Source organism: Macrotis lagotis, chromosome 3 (assembly GCF_037893015.1).
Source record: "Macrotis lagotis isolate mMagLag1 chromosome 3, bilby.v1.9.chrom.fasta, whole genome shotgun sequence".
Lineage (NCBI taxonomy): Eukaryota > Metazoa > Chordata > Mammalia > Peramelemorphia > Peramelidae > Macrotis > Macrotis lagotis.
Window position 1 is genome coordinate 68,454,445 of NC_133660.1, and position 19,907 is coordinate 68,474,351.

Here is a 19,907-nt window from a genome sequence, read left to right on the forward strand (position 1 = left end):
TATTGTTCAGGGTCCCATAGACTTGTGTCACAAGTAAGGGGGGAACTAAGTTTGCCTGGCTCAAAGAACCCCACACACATTCTCCCTCTCCTTCTTCTTCCTCCTCCTCCTCCTCCTTCTCTTCATCTTCTTCTTCTTTCTTTTCTTCCTCCTCCTTCTCCTTCTTTTCCTTCTTCTTCTTCTCTCTCTCTCTCTCTCTCTCTCTCTCTCTCCCACTCTCCCACTGTCCTTCCTCTCCTTTATCTCTTTCTCCTCTTCTCCATTTTCTTCCTTTCCATGTCTCTCTTCCTCTCCCTCTCTCCCTTCCTCTCTTTCTCTTCTCTTCTCTCTCTCCTCTCTTTTTCTTCTCTTTTCTCTCTCCCTTCTCCCATCTTTCTCTCTCACTCTCCCTTCCTCTTTTTTCCCTTCTCTTCCCCCTTTCTTTCTTCCCCCTCTCCCTCAACTCCCTCTCTTTCTCTACCTCTCCTTCCTTCCCCTTCTCTCCTGTCACCCCTTGCTCCCACTTCTCCCTCTCTCTCTCTCTCTCTCTCTCTCTCTCTCTCTCTCTCTCTCTCTCTCTCTCTCTCTCCTAAACACAGTGGTTTTTAGGTTCAAAAGGAAAAAAATTGAGATAGACAGCCAATCAAGAAATACAACAGACAAAGCCCAAATTACTATAAATTCCTTAAGCTGTCTTCATTACCTTGCACATAGAGAAAAACATTGTACTCTTAAGAAACAAGGATAATAACCACTTTATAGAGTGACCAAGAAAAGTCAACAGTTTTTTTTAATGTTTTAAGGGATGTTTTGGGGTCCTCAATGTCTCCAGATTTATACAATAGAAAGCTTGTTGAACTTGGTAGCCAAGAGGGCAGGTCTTGAATTCAAACTTTTTTTTAATAACCCTTGTGACCTCTCTAAGTTTTAATTAATTCATCAGTAAATTAGAGAGTTGCTATTATTTCAACATTATTCTGAAGGCACATTTCAACTCAAAACCTTATAATGTTAAGCCATGTTAATGAAGTCCTAGGGTATTTTACCACTTTGGAACTTCAGTGCTAAAGGATGCTTCCTTGTCCTGAGTCATGTTAGATAAGAATGAAATTACCCTAGTCAAAACTCTAATTTTTTAGTAACTAAATTTGTAAAAACTGATTTTCTTTCTGTGATTGGAAATGTTTATTCATGGCTTTCTTTAATTATATGACAAGGAAACATGGCTTTGTTGTTGTCAAAATTCCCTGTACCATTAACAGTGACAACCTAATAGACACATCTTGGGAAGTTGCCTGAAACTCAGAGGTTAAGTAATTGGCCCCTGGTCATACATTCTATAAACGTCAGGTGGGACTTGAACCTTTTCTTGACTGCAAATGTAACTCTTTTCTACACAGTCATGCTATTTCAATTATATACCACCAGCATAGTTGAGTAGAGGATAGCTTGGTTGACTCTCTAGGAAACAGGGCAGGCCTAAAGGAATGAATACTGGACTAGGAGGCAGTAAACTAAGTTCTGATCCTTGTTCCTTACTAGCTTGGGACCTGGAACAAATGACTCAACACTCTTGAACCTCAGTTTTCTGAATATTCAAATGAGGTCAAGGCAGAAAGTGATTCATTCAGGATCACATAATTAGTGTCAAAAAGAGAATTTGAACCCAGGCCTCTCTTGTCTACAAGTACAACATGCCATGCAACTGTCAATGGGCTAAAATATCATTTATACTTTCAGGGTCTAAGAAATCAATAAGATGGAAAGGAACTTTCAGATAATTTTTGGCTCCTTTGCATATTAAATTAAAGAAAATGTGTATATATAGGTTAAACACTGGACCAAATGTTAGGAAAACAAAAATCCAAACAAGCATCAAAGTGCTAATATTCTAATAGAGACAACACTTATAACTGTCAGGTGCCCAGGGACAGATGTTTTGGTTTGTGATGCCAAAGTCCTGGTAGATGGGTCCTTAGAAGAGTTGATTGACATACTCTTTGAAGTAACAATGGCAATATTGATTTGATTATGGATCCAGAACTGAAAAAGATTAGAGGGAAGGAGGCAAGAAGTTGGCTAGGGTGGGGTGTGAAGTATGTTTGAGACCAGGTAGATTTAGCAGGCTTTGGGTTCACTTCACTAGTCAGATTAGCACAGACCTAAGTGCAGGTGTTTCAGAAGCAATTGAATTCAGCCATCCAGGGGAAGGTCTCTGGATGTCAAGAGTTGGAAGAATACAGGGATGAGCAAGATAATGGCAAGAAAATGGTCAGAGTAGAAAGTGAAGTAGAGCTACAGCCAATTATTACTGTAAACTATGGGGTGCATCAACCAGGACAGGTTGGACCACAGAGTGGCAGGTTCAAGTAGGTGGTATTTGGAATTCAAAAACCATTTATTCCAGATGCCATTAAAATTCATGTCTTAAAGTCTGGAGTAGCATTGCAGGTGTTAAAGATATAAAAAGAAAATATATTAAAAAAGAAAATATAGGGAGTCCATAACAGTCTGAAAGAAGATAAAGACAAAACACATAAAGGCATGTTTTCCTTCCACTTTATTTAGAGAAGCAGCAGAGTGTAATAGAAGAATTTGTAATTAGGAAGAAAAGGGTTCAGATTCTGCATATCACCTTTGTGACAATAAGCAAGTTGTGACCCAGGAAACTCTCTAAGACGGTAAATGGCTGGTGCACATCACATCTGCATCAATGGAGGGACAATCTTCAATGGTCAGACCAATGAAATCATGTCTAGGTTTGCCCAATCTCTCTTTCTTTTAAATTTTTATTTAAGTACATTTGTTGGCCATGTTGAACCTGAGAGTAAACAATATATAACCCTTATTGTTATTCAGTTGTATCAGCTTTTTCATGACCCTGAGGACCATAGCACACCAATACTGTTCTTGAAGGGTTTTTTTTTGGCAAAGATACTAGAATGGTTTGTCATTTCCTTCTCCAACTCATTTTACAGATGAGGAAACTGAGACAAATAGGGTGACCTGTCCAGGGTCACAGAGTAAGTGTCTACAGTTGAGTTTGAACTCAGATTTGCCTGTCATCAGGTCTGGCACTCTATCCACCTAGCTTCCTCAATATAAAACTGTCTCAAATTATTTTCTTGTCATCATTTACAGATCTATGTGCTAACAAGGTGTAACAAATCTAAATTTATTTATCATTTGTTCTTCCCATTAAAGGTCCCATCTGTAAGCCATTATGACCACTGGGGGAAGGGAGGAGTGGAGGATGAATATCACTACACACACACACACACACACACACACACACACACACACACACACACACACGTACGCATATACACTGATGTAGGGATTTATTGGATTTTGTTTTTTAATAAAACTATTTTTCCCTCAGGTTCTCTTTTCTGGGTGTTAACTCTGTCTGGGTGATAGTTTCCTTAAAAATTAAGTGATATAAAAAAAAGTCAAGGCTGTTAAAAAAAGTACTTGCTTCTCAAAGCTTAAGCTGAAGAGAGAGAAGAGAGGTATCACTAGGCAATTCCCTAGATACCACAGAAAAACTTTGAAACCTGCATGAGACCTTGCTTCCCACTAATGGAAGAAACTAACCAAATGATTGTCTTTTTATTCTATGTTCCAGTTAGCATTCAGTCTCTCTCTGAGAACATAGTATGAATGACTGTCGTTTGTGGAGAGCATTAATATTTACAAAGCACTTTCCTCACAGAGAAGCTGCCTGGGAGAGTGGTGAGAGGACTAGCCTCAGGCCATGAAGTTGAAGTCTAACTTCTGACATCTATGGGCTGTGTGACTGCGGGCAAGGCATTTCCTTCTAGCTCTCCTAGTTCAGTGGCAGCAAATTCAACTAGAAACAGCTCTCTGTGGGTTACAGCTAATGACTTAGAAAACTATAAATTGATATTATTTATATTGTATTTTAATTATTTTACTAAACATTTCTCAATTACATTTTAATTTGATTTGGGCAGCACGGAATTTTTGCAGATGTCATGAGTTTCACAACTATCTTATTCTGTTTCTCTCACCACCATTTTGTTTAAAAGTCAGTTTTTTTTGTCTAAGTATTAAGGAAATGTTGAAAGAAAGTAAAATGATATGTAGTTTAGATATCAGTTAACCTTGACACCCTTGACCATGTAACTGTTAAAAAACTGGCCATGAGAATTTAAAAGATTTATCAAGAGAAGCAGTATTTATGTTCATCTGTTCTCTAGTCCCTACCCCTATCTAGTAAATAATGCCAGGGAGAAAAGATGTCACAGTTAAAAGGACTAATGGATATTTGAATAAAAAAATTGGGGTAAAATATATGAACAAAAAAAGTTTGTTGTAGAGGAAATAAACTATAGGTCTAAATGTATGGACAAGAGAGTATCTGTCATTTTATGTAGAATTGAAAAAATTGCTCAAAAGGTTTTCCTAAGCATTCTGGATATGAACTGGTTAATAACATTCTGAATAAAAAAATACCCAAATTGACTACAAAGAATATATGAAGGAAGATGCTGTCTGCATTCAGAGAAAGAACTGATAAATGGAAGTATACATATATATATATATATATATATATATAGAGAGAGAGAGAGAGAGAGAGAGAGAGAGAGAGAGAGAGAATGACTTTACATATATATATATATATATATATATACACACACACATATATATATTTGTGTCTAATGGTAGCCATCTTTAGGGTGGGGAGAGGAAAGGAGAGAAAAAGCTACATGATAACTCTATTATATATTTAAAAGAAATGCAATTTCATTTGCAATCATTTTTTAAATTATACTATGCTTTGGAAGTGCTCTTTTTATTCCATAAATTAAAAATTGATAATATTCTGGCAATGACATTTGTGAAATTCATAAAACTACCCCATTTGGGGGTCCAAAAAGAATATTATCTTTTATTAATCTTTTCTTGTCTTCAATTTCTGTCTCTTTTTCATTCAACAACATTTAATAAGTCAAGAGAAATGCATATTTGTTAACCACATGCTACTATATTCTGTGATATCTATGGTTAAGGGATTGATATTCTAGGCAAATCCTAAAAAAGTAGTTCAGATCCTGTCAGTAGTATAGTATAGTTGTTACCTATGGCACTATATTGGTAATGTTAGTACAACAGATGGTCTTCAAGAACTGGGAAAACTAAAGAAAAATATCAGTTTGCTACCATTTTTGTATATTTGATAATATGTTGTTATTTTTTTAAGTTATTTAACTGAAGCAAAGTAAAGTTAAAAGAGACAGTATAAATAATGCAAATTCATAGAATAAGTGAGAATAAAAAGCTCTAAATTAAAAAATGTTCTAAATGACATTTACCATGACCATCAATATTTTAATCTAATAAAATCTATTAAAGAGCCAATTAAGTTTAGTGGGTTTAAATCATGTCTCATTTTCAAGGAAAACTACTTTTGCACAACTCTCCAGTTTCAGTTCTACTTTCTCTCTTTTTTTCCATTCACTTTCTGAATGGAATGTTCCTTTAGATTAGAGCTTTTTTGCTCTGAGGCACTGGAAAAAGAACCTTAAGAGCTAGGTTCTAGTCCAAGTCTTGCCACTTATTTACTGTTTAGGAGAGTCAGCAAACCTGAGGGTCAAATCCAGCCAACCACCTGTTTTTCCTTGACCTATGAACTAAGAATGGTCTTGACTTTTTAAAAAACTTATGCTTAGGGCCATAATCTGCCAACCATCTAAAGTATAAATAAAGTATATATGTGTGTGTGTGTGTGTGTGTGTGTGTATACATATATAAAGCATAAATCTTATTCATTGATTACACTGGGAATTTAAAAGGTATAAAAATTGCCCTTGAGGGCTTTTAAATGTCTACTTATAAATACATATATGTCTATTTATAAATATATTCTACTATTACAATTTTAAAATTACAAATTTCTAAAACTTTAATATTCATGCACATATAGGCTTATATGGATTCTGTTTTCATCTTCTAGATTTCCCTTCAGTCCCATGTACTTTAATCCCACAATAACATATGGTCCCTGAATCAATGATTATATGATTTACTAATAAATTGACATTTGTAGTGATGTGATGCCTTTGTCATTATACTCCTCCAAGTGCTTATATTTGGAGTTCTAATTTATGACAGAGGCATTTTGCATCTCAACAATTCAGTATTTAACCTCCCAATGGAATATTTTGGAAATTAAAAGAGGATAAAAAGGATAGCCATTCTGACTAGCCCCCTCTCTTTAAATGATACATATAACATTCAGAATCAATGGACAATCCCTGGAATCACTATATTGGGGAACTTAAATTACATGATCTAAGGGAGTCCTCCCTCAGCTCAGAAACTATTAAGATTAGGAAACAAGCTGTAATTCATGATATTGGAATTTGTAAATGCTTCCCAGTGTTGTCTTCCTAGAATTCAAAGTGAAGAATTCCAACCTATTGTGAATGAAGTGATCCTTATTCTTTTCCGGTGAACTCTGACAAAACATTCTTTCCTGTATTCCCAGGCAAACTAGTTGCTGCAATAGAGAGCTCCTAGACCCGGAGGCAGGAAAGAAGACAAGTTCAAATCTGATCTCAGACTCAAGTATTCCTCAGGCTGTAGCAAAAACACATCATATAGAAGAGATTAACTTCTTTTTAATTATTTAATATTAAATATAATATGTAATTTAATATGTTGAATCTATGGGATCATGATAAATTTTAAATTTGCATATTCATTTTGAATTAGCTTTTTGCATAGTACTTTCAGATGAGAAATTAGAACCTGCTAATGTTCATCAAAAACTTCATTGATTGAAATGTGAGAGGGCCCCCCTTCCAATTAAATACAGACAAAAGGAAGGATAAGGACTGAAAGCTTAAAATTTATGTTTGGGAAAAAAAAAAAACTTGTTCACAAATGAACTAAAAAAGGCAGGACTAAGTAGCTCACATTTATAAAGCACTATCATATTTACATAGAATTTTGCTCACAACAACACCTTTACAATGCAAATATCTGTCCATTTTATTGTTAAGAAAAGTGACTATAAAAGACATTGGACATTTTTAGAAGATATGGTCAGAGTCAGAATTTGAATCTAGGGATACCAGTTCTAAGTTTAACCCAAAATTCACACTTTTCTTAGTCAATATTTATTTTGCTTCCATTAAAAAAATATCAATTTTCAAAAAGCATTTTTCTCATCTTGTGTTTGAATAGATCTGAAGTTTTTTCAAATAGAAATCAATTTTTTTTCTCTCCCTTTCATACTCACCCCATTGCTAAAAAAATTCCATGTAAATAAATATGTATAATCATAAGACTACCCCATTTGGGGGTCCAAAAAGAATATTATCTTTTATTAATCTTTTCTTGTCTTCAATTTCTGTCTCTTTTTCATTCAACAACATTTAATAAGTCAAAAGAAATGCATATTTGTTAACCACATGCTACTATATTCTATGATATCTATGGTTAAGGGATTGATATTCTAGGCAAATCCTAAAAAATTCTCTCACTGATTGTGTTCTAAAAGTATCTTATTCTGTATCATAAATCTATGACTTCTCTGTCAACATCTGGATAACATGCTTGATCCTAAATCTGAAATCGTGGGTGATCATTCCATCAATCATATTTTTTAAAATGTATATTATTTTTAATTTATCAAATAAAACAAGCATTTCCATAGTTATTACAGATTTCAAAGTTGTTTTTAATCTTTTTTAGCCTCTACACCCAGGTTTTATTTTCTTCATTTGCTAATATGGCATAGTAAGAACAGTAACTATAAAACATTCCTATATGTACAACATAAACCCAGAGTACACTCTTCTACAAATATTCACAGCTTTAGTGGGAAGACCAGGAACATATGTTGAATATATTGATGCCAAGGTACACATGTGGGAGATACAAGTGCCTCAGGAAGTTCATGGCCCCAAATCTCCAAAGACCTTTCTCTTCTCTTAATGCCCTCATGGGGTCAGCTAGGTGACAGAGTGGATAGAGTACCTGCCCTAAAGTCAGGAGGACCTGAGTCCAAATCTTCCCCCAGACACTTAATACTTAGTTGTGTGATATTGGGTAAGTCACTTAAACCCATTGTGTTGCAAAAAATCCAAGAAGACATGTCTATTTTCTGACTATGTTGGAAGAAGGTGATCATTTCTGCCTGACAAGCCAAGGAACCACCAAGGACACTATCACCAGAGTTTATAGCCTTATTTAAGGGATAATTTCAATACTTTCCTCAACTGAACTGTGGGAATTTGAAAAAGGAAGAGGTAGGAAATTATGGGTGGCTAAGTAGCCTGGTGAATAAAGCCCTGGTTTTAGTGTCAAAAAACTCAGTTTCCCTATCCAAGAAATGGAGATAACAACAACAACAACAACTGCCTCCTAGGGTTGTTGTGAGTATAAAATGAGAGAACATATATTTTTGAAAGTTCTTTGCAAAACTTAAAACACTACCTAAAGATTAGAAATTACTTATATTATGAAACTTTGATAGTCAGAACTCTAGGTACTTACAAATATCTTTTACTCTCCCTGTAATAAGGAAGCCCTATTCACACATGAGAGTTACAAATATTTACTTTCACAAATGAGGTTACAACCTTGGCTTCCAAGTAGATAAACCAATCTTTGAAGGACATGCTAGGGTTCAGTTTTAACACCCACAAAGGGTCTGAACATGTTTATAATTCCATCAGTGGTCAGAATAAATTCTGTTAATTAAATAGAAGATTTAACAGCTTATCCAAGTTGCCCAACTAGCAGGGGGTAAGTTATTCTATGTTACCTAGGGCAAGCTGAAGAAGTTGTAAATTTTTCTTTTCATAAACTATGACACTTAAAATGGTGTTTATTATTTCTATGTTGCATACATTCTTAGAAAGATTCACACTTCATCCTAGCCATCTTTTTGCCATGGCACCTTGTAAGTAAACCTTCCTTACCCTTTTTTTTTTGCTTTGAGCCTGTAATTACATCAACACTCCTTTTAGAAGGGCAGGTTGAAACAATTTCCTCACAAGACCACTCACCATTTTTGTGGGATTTATTTTTTCAGACCAAAACATTCCTACTTTACCATATTTACACAATTAGAAAGTAAGTAAATTGAGGAGAAAGGGGTCTGTTCCTCTTTTGTATTTGTATCTGCAGCACTTAACACAAAATCTGTTATAGAATCCTTCCTTCCTCTTCCTTCCTTCCCTCCCTCCTCCCTTCCTTCCTTCCTTCCTTCCTTCCTTCCTTCCTTCCTTCCTTCTTTCTACTAGTAGGATTAATGGTGCTAGTAATGTAATAGTGGAGTGAGATTAATGCCTTCCTTGATCGATGATATTCCTGTTAAATCACTTGAAATTATAGAAGAGAAAGATAACAGAGACAAAAAAGGTATTAATGTGTTAAAGGGAAAAGCAAAAATGTGTTTCTACTCTATTACATACATTCTTCATGAGTTCCTTACAAGGTTTGAAGATATTTTCTTTGATAGAAGTAGAATAGAATACTAGAATTATTTTCTTTAGAAATTCCAGGAGCATTTTGCAGGCAAAGGATATTTTACACCCCTAGAGGTATTTTTAAAACCAGGAGATACTTCCTAGATACTTCCTAGAGGCAAGTAGTGGACAAAGAATAATATCTGGCCATCTAAAAGGGAGTCAGTTCTGCATGGAAGCTCTGCATGGAAGAACATAGCTCTTAAAAGGGAAAGAACTCAACTGATGCTTTTCTTCTTGTGCTTTGGAGAGGGAGAAGGAAGGTTATTTTTCCTCCTCCCTTCTGTCATCCATGACGTTTGTATGGAAGCTAGAAAGAGACATTGCAGCACTAAAGTGAGTGACCCTTGGCAATAAAAACAGAGAACCATCTATTAATGTAAGAGAGGATTAGCCTGACAATGGGGAATCAAGTTGCATTGAGTCCATCTGAGTTCCCTTCCCAGGAAGTATCAAGTCGGGATGAAGGGAAAAAGGGAAGAAGGTCTATTATGTATCAAGTTAAGCTCTTTTTTAGAAATATCTTATTTGATCCTCCTAACTCTGTAATTAGGTTCTCTCATTATCTAATCTTACAGTAGACAAAACTGAGGCAAAAAGAAGTTAGGTGATTCACCCAAGGTCACACAGCAAGTAAGTATAGGGGACTGGATTTATACTCGTCTCCTTGACTCCAGATCCCATTAAATTATTGTACAATGCTTCCAGCATAAGGACATTTCTATGTCGGTAGATGCCAATCAAGGAAATGAAATGCAAAATTGTGAGATATTAAATACAGATTATCCTAATCACACTCCATCTTTACAAACTCACATCATCTCTAAAGTAGATGTGGGCTTCCAGAAACCTGGGAGGTATGTATGGGGCTCTTTTGTCTTCCTTCCCCTAGGCCCAAACAAATGGCAGAAAAGCACAGAGGATTAGAATACAGGCATAACATATCTGACTTTTGGATTCCCTAGCAAAGGAACTTGAGTTATGCCCTTGATACTATATAAGCATTTCATCTGGTGTTATCATTCATTTTACAAACTAGCTAAATGTTCTATAATTTGTAACTCCAATTCTTGATACTCATCTCAATCTTTAATCCAGGCCTACTCTTATATAACTGAAACTGTGGAGTCAAGTGAAAATATTGAAATTAAAGGCTATTTAAAGAAGTTAGAGTTTATTGAACAGTCTACAAGCAATCATTAAGTTCATTAACATATGCCAGAAGAAAATTCACTTGTGGTAGAATAATAATCTTGTGATGACAGAGACAGTAAATTAAGAAATATTTTCTCATCTCCTCAGTATGAGAATTTCCTCCAACGAAACAGTCCACATCTTCTCATCCTGTGTGATTCAGTGGGATCCATGTCCTGGGATGAACAGAATATCACAGTTGAAAGATATCTTAGAGATAGTCTTTACTCTGCATACTAGAGGAGACTCACACAAGTCAAGAGGTTTGCCTTGGGTAACAAAATAAGTGAGACTCTAAAAACCAACATGATATATATTTTCTCTTATGCCATATTACTTTCTAAAAAGTCTCCATAGAGATTTTAGACCCCAGAAAATCTAACATGTTAGCCTCCTTTTTTCTGATTCTTTCGATACCTCAGGGATACTGAGGTTCCAATGATTAGTTTGTATATTATTTCATGTACTCTTATTTAAAATGAAAAAGAACTTAGAGGGGCAGCTAGGTGGCACAGTGGATAGAGCACTGACCCTAGAGTCAAGAGTAGCTGAGTTCAAATCCAGCCTCAGACATTTAATAATTACCTTAGCTGTGTGGCCTTGGGAAAGTCACTTAACCCCACTGCCTTGCAAAAAAATAAAATAAAAATAAAAAGAACTTAAATAGAAAACCCTTATGAATCAATAGACCTAGAATTGAAGAACTTCCACTTCTTTTTTCCCCTTTCTATCTTTCTGAAATTAATCAACAAAAACTCTTCCTTCCATAGATTTCATAAGCAAAGTGAAGAAAAAGTGCAAGATCTGATGAATCTGAATGGGAAAAATAGTCAGCCTGGATAATCTGAGTCAGAAGGAACATTTTGTCCTAGGTTCCAAAGCTGAAAGGGGCAATCTTATCTCCATATTCAATCAGTTACCATATCCCATCTCCCCCTAGATTCAGGTCCTTATCATATCATATTTCACTTTAAGTATTATTTCCTTATCTCCCTTGAATAAGAATCCAGCCTAATTCTTTCCACCCTACCCAATTATCAGAACTTCAAAAGAATTCTGAAGAATAATTCTTTTTATTGTATTAACAACAAAGCAAAATGGAATTCTATTGAAAAAAAATATCCACAGACAGTTTAATATCTCTGATTTTACCTTTTTACCTTCCAATTGACGCTTAAAATTTTAAATTTAGCTTGAAAATCTCATGATGATGCAGAAAAAAGTAAGACCTTGGAAACTTTATTATGGGGCCCAGTTTCTGGCTGGACTTGGCACAGAAGAAATATACTTAAGTAAATAAAGTCATATTAAATTTCCATTGCCTTGACTCTTTCTAAATTACCCTGCTGTGATACTGGGGCTTAAGGTAGAGAACCTTAAGGATTCTGTTATCTGGGACCTCCAAAATCCATCATGATTCCCGAGAATGATCTTTGCTCATGTCATATAAAAGTATATTCAGAGGTCTGCTGAAGCCAGCTTATATGACTGCAGAAATTCAGAATTTAAATTTTCAGGGGCGGCTAGGTGGCGCAGTGGATAAAATACCAGCCCTGGAGTCAGGAGTACCTGGGTTCAAATCAGGTCTCAAACACTTAATAATTACGTAGCTGTGTGGCCTTGGGCAAACCACTTAACCCCATTTGCCTTGCAAAAACCTAAAAAAAAAAGAATTTAAATTTTCAGTGCGAATATTTACACTTTGGGCAGCAAGATAGTGTGAGTAGATAAGAGTGTTGGGCCTGGAGTCTGGAAGATCAGTTTAAATTCAGCCTCACACAGTAGTTGTGTGATCCTGGGAAAGTCACTTAACTTGTTTGCCTCAGTTTCCTCATCTATAAAATGAGCTGGAGAAGGAAATGACAAATCACTTTAATATCTTTGCCAAGAAAACCCCAATGGAGTCACAGAGACATTTGCTTAAAACAACTGAATAACATTTACACTTTGAAAATTAGCAAAAGCTGTGCTTGATTTGTTGTTTTGCTGATTGTCTAGACTTAAGAAAATGTTGGCGAAAATTGCAATGCGAATTAGTTAAAAGTGAGCTTGGACACTTTTTTTTTGAAGATCTGACTATTAAACATTTACTACTGTTCCCCTGAGTACACCTATTCAGTTGTCTCTGTATATATATATATGGCTGCTGTCATCAGTAGAGTGTAGGATGTAAGAAAGATAATGAAATAAAGCATATTTAAAATATTTAATCAAGAAATAAAAATCTTGCTTGTTTACATTAAGAATGTTAACTTTTGTGTAGCTTTTTAGTCTCTCTCTCCATGGGCAATTGTTGCTATGGGAACAACGGTTCCTGATTCCTTTGCACATTTTTTAGATAATTGAAAGGAAAGTTGCATGGGCTTTCCTCTAAGAAGCTGAAAATGCTCAAACAGTGAGCTCAGCTCTTCAGACTCATTCCCTCTACATTATTAGTATTTAGATAGCAATGTACAGGAAAACAACAACAAGGAGAAACTAAATGAAAAGGAAACCAAATTTTCTACAATGGCAATAATCAAGAAAAGAATTAAGAAAATTGACCCTCCTTCCTTCTTTGCCTAGGTTGGGGGTCTACTGGTATGGAATATTGCATATACCATCAGATACATTCAATGTGTTGGTTGGTTTTGCTGAATTGTCATTTCCCCTTCTCTCTTATAGTCTTTATTACAAAAGATGACTCTCTGAATAGAAGAGGGATAAAATTATTGAGAAATGATATAAAAAGAAAGCAATCAACATTTTATTTTATTTTTTATATATTCAAAATTTAAAACAAGCAAAAAGCTACCTAAGCACCTTCATTGTAACATCATATGAGGATTAATTAGTTGAGAAACTCAGCTCTGTTCTTAACCATTTATCCTTAAAATTCATTTCAAAACTTGGTTACTTGAAATGGCCAATCTAGACTGCTTCCTACTATTTCCAAGATATGGCATTCTGTCTCTCTCTTCATTCCAAAAATTCCTTCTTTCTTTATATAGAAATTCAAGGTTTCCTTCCTTCAAAGCTCAATCTAGGTCCCATCATTTCCTAAGCATCTTAATTCTTTCTACTCTTTTCCTCATTAATTATGTTATGTTTATCTTTTGAATGTAAGCTCCATGAGGACAGGAACTAATTTTTAGTGACTTTGTGTCCCTAGGAACTTGAATACAGTAGATGACAAATATATGCTTTTTAAAGCTGCTAAAAAGGCTACGAATTAAATTTTATAGAATTTGGCTCAGGCTCTGATGGAAACTGAAAAATTAAAATTTGTTCTGCATTTTGAAGTTAGCAGTTAGAATCTAAGCAGTGAAAAGAGTACTGGACCTGGAGTAAGGAAGACCTGAGTTCAAATTTTGCCTCAGACATTTTACCAAAGACTTAACTTCTATCTATCACAATTTCTTTGTTGGTAAAATGAAAATAATATTAACATCTACCTCCAAGGGTTGTTGTCAGGATCAAATGATATATAATATTTGCAAAGTATCTTCAAAAATTCAAATAGCTATATAAATATTATCTATTGTCATTACCAGCTAGAAAGGGGGAAATGTAAAGTTTGATGCCATTGATTGAAACTTGAACTAAGGTACCATGTCCACTACTTGATACCTGTGGTAAACTTGGAAAAAGTCACTTCACTTCCCTGGACTTCAGTTTCCTTATGAGGGACTTGGACTGTATGATATTATAGCTGTAAATTTGTGCCTCTATTGTTAGAAAGAAATCAATGACTAACTATTGGGAAATCATAAGACCATCAGATAGAATTAAAATAGATAGGAACCACAAAGATCATCAAGTCCAATTCCCTCATATTCAAGAAGTAATAATAGCTAGCATTTACATAGCATCTTAATAAATTTAATTAATCTGTGACTGGATTTAAACTCTGGTCTTCCTGACTCCTGGTCCAGTACTCTGTCCACTAAAGCACTTAACTGCAATCAAGGGTGACAAGAGTTAAGATCTACTGACTATACCTCTCAGACAAAATCTATTTAGAAAATTCCAAAATTTGGGGGCAGCTAGTGGCATCATAGATAAAACACTAAGCCTGGAACCAGGAAGATCTGAGTTCAAAACCAGCCTCAGACACTTACTATACTGTGTCACTTAATTTCTGTTTACCTTAGCTTCCTCATCTGAAGAATGGGGATAGTTATTTACCTTCCAGGGTTGTTTTGAAGATCAAATGCAATAATATTTGTAAAGTGTTCAGGACAGGTTCCTAGTAAATATTGAGTGATATATAAATGTTATTTATTATTATGACTCCCTAACTGATTTTAGATGTATCAGTTGTACAACCGTTTCTTCTTTAATACAAGGAAAGAAATTACAACCCACCTCCCCCCGCAAAATTCCCTTTTCTCAATGCTCACCAATACCTATAAAAATAGTTGGCATTAGTAGATGCTACAAAAAAGATTGGATTTGCTATTTGCTAATCAGCTAAGATTATTCAAAATCCATTGGCAAAGCTGCCATAATTGCATGTAGAATAGGATGAGTAAAACGTGGCAGTATGTGGCAGAACTGTTGGCTGGATCAATGGTACCATCAAAGTGAGCACTCAGTGGGCTGACATCAGCAAGTCTTGGGGCAGGACTGGCCAGACTTGGGGCCCATTAGAGACACAGTTGTTGTGACCTAACTTCTAACAGTCTCTTTGAGAAATTATTTGAAATCTGTCATTGAAGAAGTTGGATTATAGTTTCCATTTATTTGAATCCAGTGTATTTTGCTGGAATAAAGAGTTGGGAAGGACCCATGGGGCCATGAAAAGAAGCGAGGTGAATGGTTGAAAAGGATATGACTCTCTTTGAGATTCCTTGCAGAGAGCACTCCTCTACAATCCTGCGAATATCTTTGATCTGCAGATATCTTTCAATTCCACCTCGAAAGAAAATTTTATTTTTTAGGCTATTCATCTCTAGAGGATTTTCTCTTCTAAAGGACAGGTCAGTCATAGAATGTTCTGTAGAATAGACAGGTAAAGTCAAATGGGATAAACATCATGCATTGTCCACTATAATTATAGTTCAGGTTTCTAGAACACATTAGGCAGATATTTTTATCCTACTCTGTGTCCTGGACAAAAAATGGTGAAATTTATGAACCCCTTCTCAAAATATTTTTAAATGCATAAAATAAAAGTCAGACTACAAAGGGAAACAAATATATTAAAATAAAGTTCTTTTTAAAAAGTTTTTTTAAAATAAGTTTACTAGAGGCAAATAGATGACATTATGCACATAGTGTACTGACCTCAGAGTCAGAAAGACATGACTACAAATCCTCCCTCCCAAAATACTTACTAACTGTGTGACCTGTTGCAAATCTCTTCTTCTCCTTAAATTTTGGTTTCCAAAATTGTAAAACAGGGTTGATAATAGCACCTGCCTCACTGAGTTATGAGAATTGAATGAGATTATATACATACACATATACAGTTTTTGTTCATTAGTTTTGGTCATGTCTGACTCTTCATGATCCCATTTGGAATTGTCATGACAAAGATACTGGTTGCCATTTCCTTTTCCAACTTGTTTTATAGATGTGGAACTGAAGCAAAGAGAGTTAAGTGACTTGCCCAGGGTAACACTTTTAGTCAGTGTCTGAGGCCAGATTTGAACTCAGGTTGAGTCAGGTTTTCCTGTCTCCAGAACTAGCAGTGTATTTACTGAACTATGTAATTGCGTGTGTAACACATACACAAATGTAATTTATATATTATGAATGTGTATATATTTATTCAAAATATATTGTATATAAGTATATTAAATTGTATAATTATCAACATATGTTATGTATAATTATATCTTACATATAAATTATATATAATTATATGTTTATTCAGTTATATATATTAAACATATATGTTTTAGTGATATATTATATTTATGTATACTTATCCATAATAATATATGAATGCATATATATTTATTGCATTATGTTTTATATAACATATTATTATAAATTATATTTATAATTTCATTTGATCTGCCCAACCCAATTATATATATATATATATATATATATGTATGTATGTATGTATATATTTAAAAGTACATTGTAAAACTTTCAGCACTTTATAAATTCTATTTCCAAACAAACAAACAAACAAAATATTCCCAGATCTCAAGTTAAGGACTCCTGCATTAAGTAAGGTCAGGTCTTTCAATAATCCTGTAAGTTAGATTGGCAAATACCATCATTCCTACTTTATAGATGAGAAAACTGCAGCCCAGGGAGAACATGTAAGCTTGGAAGAGCCAGAGTTGAGATCAAATCTCAGATGTCTTGAATCTTGTATTTGTTAAACTAAACAATGCTTCTTCAAGGTTCTTAGGAACCATATAAACTATAAAGGGCCATATAACATGACTTTTGCCAGGGCTGTCCTCAATATACAGCATTTCAAAATGCATTTTTATGATCTATAAAAGCTTTTTAGTGGCAAGGTTTTAAAGGCAGAGTACATGTGTACCAAATCAGGATAGTATACTGAAAGCTTTAAACTGTCCTTAGGTAATTAAGAAATATATTTTTAACCTTTTTCCTCCTCTGTGTACTGATAAAGATTGTAGAAGCCTGCTGTCCTCCATATTTCATCGTTAGCTCTTCTTTGGCACAAATGACGATAAAATAAAACCACAGTGCTCTGGGTTTTTAAAGTGGCCTCGGATTGGTGGTTCCTTTCCTGAGAGGCCATAGAAGGTGATTCATCAAGAGCTAGTGGTCAAGGCCAAGATCTCCTGGAAGTCTCAACCCTGGCACTGTGTGACTATGATCAAGTCATCTTTATGCTTACAGCTCTAAATATGAGCAGATCTCAAAGTGTGGGCTGGCTGCTTCTGGGAATTTCCAAGGTACTCTCAGGAATGTCCATGAGGTCAAAACCATTTTCAAAATAATACTAAAATGTTTTAATTTGTAATATTTGTAATATCAATAGATATAACTTAAACAAAAGCTGGGTAGAGGGAGGATCCACAATACCTTTTAAGAGTATAAAAAGTGGAGCAACCAGGTGATAGAGTACCAACCCTGGAGTCAAAAAGACCTGAGTTCAAATCCAATCTTAGAGACTTACCAACTGTGTAATTCTTTTTTTTTTTAGGTTTTTGCAAGGCAAATGGCGTTAAGTTACTTGCCCAAGGCCATACAGCTAGGCAATTATTAAGTATCTGAGACTGGATTTGAACCCAGGTACTCCTGACTCCAGGGCCGGTGTACCACCTAGCCGCCCCCCAACTGTGTAATTCTGAACAAACCCCTTAACCCCAATTGCCACCAAAAATAAATAAATAAATAAATACATGAGTGTAAAGGGATTCTGAGACTCAAAAGTTTGAGAACTAAAATTCAGAACTTCAAATGGGGAGAGAAGTTGCCAATCTGCATTTCCCTCACTCTGGAGTTCCCTATTTCTCTTCTTCCAACTATGATTTCCTTCCTGAGAGCTGCCATTTGGGGAAGTCATGCTTTATCTCATTCTCACCCAGATTCTCTTCACCTCCTACCTTAATCTTCTTACAGTAGGAAGAAAAGGTATTATCATCTCAAATTTTCAGGTGAGGAGAACTAGGTCTTAACCAGCACTGGGCAATTAGGTGGTACAATGGATAGAGTGCCAGATCTGGAGTCAAGAAGATTCCTCTTCTTGAGTTCAAACCTGACCTCACACACTTACTGTGTGATCCTGGACAAATTACTTAATCTTATTTGCCTCAGTTTCCTCATCTCTAAAATGAACTAGAAAAGAAAATGGCAACTCATTCTAGTATCCTTGCCAAGAAAACTCAAATGAGGTCATGAAGAGTGGAACACCACTGAAATGATTTATGGGTTAAATTTAGTGGGGTTTTGAGGTAGTATTAGTTTGAGACAGGAAGTAGGACAAAATAGATAGTTAGTTATTGGAGTGTAGACCATCCCCAGAGCCTAATACCCAACTCTTCCTTTGAGTTAGGTAAAAAGATGGACCCTGGGAGAGAGGAACTCCTATGATACAACCCTTTGGATGGTTGCTGAAAACAGCCAAAGTGCTGTGAGAAGCAAGACCGCCTAGGGATGTCCTCTCCACCTAAGGAGAGAGGTGTTGCCTGTCCCCAGCATACCTTCTACACACACACACACACACACACACACACACACACACACACACACACACACACAGAGGAGAGAGAGAGAGAGAGAGAGAGAGAGAGAGAGAGAGAGAGAGAGAGAGAGACTTCTAAACAAATTTGGGTAAAAAAAGGCAAAATTTTATATTAATTAGAGTAGAAATTTAGATTGAAATCTCTCTTAAATAATATGTGCTCTTCTAGAGTCATAAAGGATTTTTAGGTTATGATATTAAATTAAAGTTATATTTTTCTATATCTGGTTTAATGAAATCATACCTCTTTCTCTTTTGTACTATGTTGAATCTCTCGAGAAGTATTCTTTTTCCCTTTTCACCATAGGGGCCTCCAAAGGAATTCTACTAAACTGGGTATTGAGAAGCTTGCTGTAAATCTTTGCTTATCTTCTTGAAACATCAAAAGAATTAGAATTGTATTAGTTTTGGCCTTCCTCCTCCATGATTTAACTGATGACTATATAAGAGTTGCTATGACAAACACAAAGGATGGACTCTTTCTTCTTAGACTGGTTGGTAGATGACAGATAACACAATCCATCATCCTACTTCCATTCACATACTCCAAATCTGTCCAGCATGGCAGAAACTAAAAGAACTTCCATTCCCCTGCCTTAGCCTTTTGGAGGTCAGGATCTCCAACTATAATAAATCCATAGAGCTAAGCTCTACATAATTGAAATTATTGCTCTGAGTTCATTTTCTGTAGAATTATTTCCTTTCTCTCCCCTTGTCCATGTGTCAGAGCTAGATTTGCACTTGGGTCTTTCTGACTCCAAGCCCAGCTCTTTAACCTCTACACCATGTGGTTGCTTTAGTATGGGCTAACACAGACTGTATTGTTCTAGTAGACCATGTCATTGAAATACCAATATATAATATAACCTAGCCTCAGAAACTTACTAGTAGCTGTGAGACACTGGGCAAGTCACTTAACCTCTGTTTGCCTCAATTATAAAATGGGAATAATAGGGTTTTTGTGAGAATCAAATGAGATAATGTCCGTAAAAAATCACTTAACATAATGCCTGACATATAGTAGATATATATACTTATTTTTTCTTCCTTTCTTTTATTGTAGT

The 19,907-nt window shown here is 35.3% G+C and overlaps 1 long non-coding RNA gene across 16 annotated transcripts in view; it reads right to left on the reverse strand.

Annotated features, from left to right (window-relative positions):
• LOC141517619 (uncharacterized) overlaps positions 1–19,907 on the reverse strand; it is a 170,338-nt gene that overhangs the window by 74,050 nt on the left and 76,381 nt on the right. For 13 of the 16 annotated variants that reach the window (XR_012476926.1, XR_012476924.1, XR_012476927.1 and 10 more), the window contains one exon: positions 599–10,855. The exons of 2 other annotated variants lie outside the window; for them this stretch is intronic. This is a non-coding gene — a long non-coding RNA (uncharacterized LOC141517619). Of the gene's footprint in view, positions 1–598; positions 15,658–19,907 lie in introns of those variants that run through there. One more of the 16 variants, XR_012476916.1, reaches the window with a different exon arrangement.